Source organism: Mauremys reevesii, linkage group 3 (genome assembly GCF_016161935.1).
Source record: "Mauremys reevesii isolate NIE-2019 linkage group 3, ASM1616193v1, whole genome shotgun sequence".
Taxonomy (NCBI): Eukaryota; Metazoa; Chordata; order Testudines; family Geoemydidae; genus Mauremys; species Mauremys reevesii.
In genome coordinates this window covers 121,469,526-121,475,352 of record NC_052625.1, presented here as the reverse complement: position 1 = coordinate 121,475,352, position 5,827 = coordinate 121,469,526, and positions in this window count along the sequence as shown.

The window sequence follows — 5,827 nt, the reverse complement described above, 5'->3', positions numbered from 1 at the left end:
GGCCTTACTGGAAAAGCTCTTTTTCTGATCCACAGTGATCCTTCAGTTTAAAAAGAACCATGGATTTGAACATCTGATGCTCATCACCACAACTTTGTGCTAGTAAATAGAATGAAAAAGGATACCATCTGTCACAAATTATTCAGAAATCGGGGGTTTCTTTAGTCAATCATATCAGATCACAACAGGAAGTAATTAGCCTTAAAAGTGTATATACTGCTGTAGGGCAGGTGATCTATCCCAAAAGCCTACAGTTTAAAGGACCCATCAAAAATAATTAAGTACAAAACAAGACAAATATACAGAGAGTGGGACATCTAGGCTGATTGCTTCATGGGATATGTAGATTACTAGAAGTTGCTTAAAGTAGGAGCTGGCAGGACCTTGATGAACACTAAGGCCCAGCCCTTCAATGGTATTTGGGTGCCCAGCTCCCATTGAAGATCTGGACTTCAGTGGACAGCAACTCCCATTGAAATCAATAGAAGTTGGGCACCTGAGGATCTGGAGCCAAGAGACTAATCTAGGAGGGAAAGATGGCAGAAAGGATGGTGGTATTGTAACCATTCATCATCAGAGAAGGGGAGGAAAAATTAAGCTAACATATTGATCAGGTTCATTAATACTTTATACAGATACTAGAAACCAGATCCTTTTCTCCCAAGTGCCCAAAGCACTGTCCAAATATTAACTAACCTTCTGCCAGGCAGCTGTCTCATTTTACAGATGGATAAACTGAGGCAAAGAGACACACAACCACTTGTCCATGGTCACCCAGAGGGTGGGGTGTCAGTTAAGAAAAAAAAAATCCAGTTCCCCACAGAAGATGTAAAGGACTTAAAAAAAAATCCATGAAAAACCGTGTGTCCTGCAGGCAATGGAAACCTAGGTGATAAGACCAAGATGCCTAAAACAAGTAGCAGATCTTACTTAAAGAGGCAGCTTGTCTTCCTATGTATGCCTAAGCTTTTTATCCTTAAGTAACACCATCTGCTCTGACAGACAGTTTTATAAAATTTGAATGGGGTGACCTGGAAACGTGTGGTTCCTGCATTATGGAAATGTGAGTCATACTAAGCAGTGAAAAGAATATGAACTGCTCATACTATTTGTCTTCTAGAGAGACTCAGGCATACATAGCACTGTGACATGACCGGGACCTTTTGGGAGCTTTCCATCCAAGTTAGACAATAAGTGGGTATTTTGGTAGAGCTGCTGAACTAACTACCCTACTGCCTTACGTGTTTACACACACTGGCATATGGCATTTATTAAGATGCCCATTTATAAGCTCTAATTCATTTTGACTGGTATCATTCTGACTGATAATTTTTGTCATACTCCATCCCTCATGGTTCTCAGCCTTCTTTCCTTATTGGCATGAAACCATAAGCAACAATGGACATCCAAAGACCTGAGTTTTACTTACAACCAAGCGTACAGTAAACTGATTCAGAACCATTCCGGTTCTTTGGCAACTGAGTACATTATTCACTCTTCCCCAGAGGCAGAAATGGAGAATGAAATAATGACTTTTGGGGGATTTGGTGCACAGTGCTCTCAAAGGTGACTGAATTAACTTTTCTCCCTCACAGAGTTAGCTTCAAATCCTGAATCAGGGTGCAGTGAAACTACCATGATGGTGGTCTGGTCCCTGCCTTGTTTTCATTTGTCCTCCTCCCAAAACCACCATACAGTTTGGCACAATTGGCTGTCTCTGCTTCCAGAGAGCACCCAGGACTGGAAATATTCTATGCCCTCAATTGTGATTTGTGTGCTGGAACTAGGGGTGCTGCCACACCCCATGGCTTGAAGTGGTTTCCATCATATACAGGATTATAGGTTGGTTCAGTGGCTCTCAGCACCCCCACTATACAAATTGTTCCTGTACCCGACTGCGGTTTACCAGTGCCATTGGTCCCTCGCTTTGACGAACACTAAGTTCACTCACAGAGATGTAATAGCAAAAGTCACTGTTTCCACTACAAGTGAAAAATCGTATTAACAATTATTAGAATATTTACCTTGATGTTTAAACATGATCCTCCACTGACACCATTATCCTGTGATACCTGAAACCAGGGCTTAAATTCTCAGAGTATTTCCTGGAGCCCAACATGCTCCCCAACCCCCATTCTCTGTTGGAGGCTGCCAGGGCTCAGGGCTTTAGCCCCACAGTGGAGAGTGATGCTGGAGCTCAGGGCTAAAATATTTAGCAGTGCTCCACTCCAGACAACACTGGCTGAATTTAAGCCCTGCCTGAGATCATATCAATTTGTGTGTATGTCGTTGGAGGATCATGTTCAAACACCAGTGTAAATATTCTAATAATTAATATGATCTTACAGCTATAGGAAAACCAGTGACTTACACATGTAGCCCTTATCATAAGGTTATTACATCTTGGATTCCAAATGGGCTATCTCCAAAGACTATGTATTACTAGAACAATTTCTGAAGGACAAGCTTTGTTTAAAAATTTTAAATAATAAAAAAAAGTGACAGTGGTGGTATATTTATTTGCATTTAAAAAAAATCCTTTAACCCAAGTTAGCTTAAAGGATATTAAAGGAACTTGCTGCCCCCTTGTGATACCAAATTAAAACACCAAGTTCTTAGCATATTAGCATGGAGATTATGTTGGCAAGCATTAACAGATATTTATGATTCTGATGACAAATTCCAATTATTTACTTACAGAAATTGACAAGTTTTGTTTTTGTTCCCATCCATGGAGGTAGCATAAAATAAAGTTGCCCTTTTCCTATTTAATCAACTCTCTCAAGTTGTTAGAACCACATTAGGTTACCTTAATGCATATGGATCTTGTTCACAGCACACAGCTCGTCTCTCTCTCAAAAAAGCTAAAATCAATTCAGACATGTTTTGCCTGTATTTAAGATTATCTGGAAGAAAAAACAATTTTAGGACCAAACAAAATTTTGGAATTTTTCCCTACCCTCATTCATTTTTTGAGGAAGGAAGAGCTGAGCATTCAGGTAAAACTTACATGTTTGTGAATGAATGATGCTGTTTTCACACGCCTGCCTACACAGAAATCTTTATGTCAGTTGATAGTTTCCTTCTAGAAAGTCCACCTCATCTGTACTCTCAAGACCCAAAACCGCGAGTGCTAAGTACTGAGGCCCTGATTCGATAATTGGTTCCACTTAGGCAGTCCCTTGCACCTATGTGGAGCCAATTACAAGATCAGGGTGCACACTCTGAATGCACTGGTACTTAGCTCCTGTAGCTAGATGCTTTGTAGCTTCACCTCCATGTTTGGAAGGAATAGCCTCCATGTTCATAATCTGAGATGCACCCACAGCTATTATTTATTTGTAGTTATTTCAATGGCACTCATCATTGTAGCATCTAGGAACTCAAAAATATGAATGTGGTAACTAGAATGTATCCCTCAAGAGATCACTAAGCACTCTTTGGGCAACTAAGGGATGAAAAGGGATATCTTTTTCAGCCCACTGATAGCCTGAACAATTAAATACACCATGTATGTATGTTGTCTCAGCCTTTACAAAGCTACCAAATCCCCAGGTGGATGTCACCTGGTGTCCAACAGGAGATGTTGTGCCAGGGAGAAGAGGGTTTCTGGGTGTCTTTGAGTCCAGAACATCCACACCTCTCCACTCCTGGGGATGCATCTTTCTGCTCTGGCCTGCTCCACCTCATGCCACAAGTCTCAGGGAGAAGGCAGCTGTGTCACCACAGGCTAAGATGGGAAGTAGCTAGCAGGAAGCAAAGTAGGGCATGTAAAAAAGAAACCAACCAAAAACTTCCACCCAGTATGAGGGAGAAAGAACAGGCCAATGCACATGCACGCGCGCGCGTGCACACGCACACACAAAGAAAGGAGGGGTCAAGAGGGAGTGAGCTGGAGCAAGCCTTGTGTTAGGAGAGAAGTTACTAAGGCAAATATGCTTCTATATACAGACGGCTGAGGACAAATCTATTTACACTCAGTGTCCTCAAGGTTAATGTTTCCCTTCCCTTAGGCAAACTGATTCTAAAACATAGAAAAGCTTATCCAGTGAGAAGGGAAGTACCCAGTGATGAGCTGCCAAAATATTAACAACAGGTTCCCTCCTCCTCACCTCATGAGGGGGTCATGCCTCCTGGGGGGGGGTCGTGCCCCCGCCGGGGGGGGGTCATGCCCCATCCAACCCCCCATGTTCCTTGACACACCCCTGGGACCCCTGACCCATCCCCCCCCTTCCCTGTCCCCTGACTGCCCCTTGCCGCCCCATCCAACCCCTCCTCTCATTCTTGATGGCCCCCAGGACCCCTGCCCCATCCAACCACCCCTTCTCTCTGTCCCTGACTGCCCCCACCACCTCATCCAACCCCTGCTCCTTCCTGACTGCCCCCCGGGACCCTTGTCCCCATTCAATCCCCCTGTTCCCTGCCCTCTGACCGCCCTGACCCCTATCACCCCCCCACAACCCACCGAACACCCCCTCCCTGCCCCCTTACCACACTGCCTGGGGCCGGGACCGGGTCCACTCCACCGGGACCATGACCGGCGCCACAGGGCCCAACTCCCAAAGCTGGGCCGGGCCAGAGCCGCTCGGCCAACACTGGGACCGGCGCCGCGGGGCCCGACTCCCCGGGCCGGGCCGGGTCAGAACGGCTCGGCCGGGACCAGCCCAAGCTGGGGGTGCTTGGCCGGGACCAGGCTGGGGCGCTCGGCCGGGGCCAGGGAGAGCCGCTCAGGTGGAGCCGGACTGGGCCACGCGCGCCGTCCCCCCCGCCCGGCTTACCTGCCTGCTCCTTGTTTCAGGCTTCCCGCGAACATTTGATTTGCGGGAAGCAGGGGAGGGGGAGGAGAAGGAGGTCGGAGCGTTCAGGGGAGAGGGGGACGTGAGCTGGGGCTGGGGGCCAGGTGGACAGCTGCCCGAGCCTTTGTTAAATTTAAAAGCTTTTTAGAACCGGTTATCCTGGAACAACCGGTTCTAAAAAGGCTTCTAAATTTAACAACCGGTTTGTGCAAACTGGTGCAAACCAGCTGGAGCTCACCACTAGAAGTACCCTCAGATGTCAACCTTCACAGGACACCCCCACCATGATATACTAGTTTACGTGCACTAATATGCTGTTACCAGGAAGATTAAGATTTAATCCAGCAAGGACCTGCCAAGATTTACAGATATATTTGGTAACAAGTTTGTTAACCTTCCTTAAACAAGCAAGTCACCAGATGTCTCCCTGCCAAGAGAGACCCTCCCTGATCTCTGGCACTTATTTTGATTGATCAAAAGGTGTCTATTGAAATACCGGAAGTGCCTTGTAGTCACTTATAAAAACACTTATAAAAAAAGCTCTGCTTCTTCATTACTGGTTGTTAACCTGTTGGCAGAGAACCAGCAGTTGGCAAGCAGTCAGCTGAGCACTCATAGCCCATGTGATTGATGAAGTGAACCAGCAGGGATCTGGTAGTGACTGCAGTGAGGAGGTAGGCAAGTGAAAGTGGCTATCAGGCTAGGAGGAGGGTAAGCAACAGTGGAGAGCTGGGTTAGGGTGCTCGATGTGGAGGGAGAAGGAAGGTTGAAGAAAGGTCATGAAGCTGGGAAGACAATCAGTGTGGTGGGAGAGGTGAGGACCTAGGTATGGTCTCTAATACAAATCATCCCTATTTGAGAGGATGGTTTAAAAAACGTTACCATTTTTGCATTATTTCATTAAAAATAATCCAGATATTCTCACACATTTTAATAGGGACTGCAGACATGCCTTTTGAATGTTCTATAAATAGTCTTCCAAACATTTGCATCTGTGCTGCTTTTCCTCAGTGCAATTCACTGAGAACAGA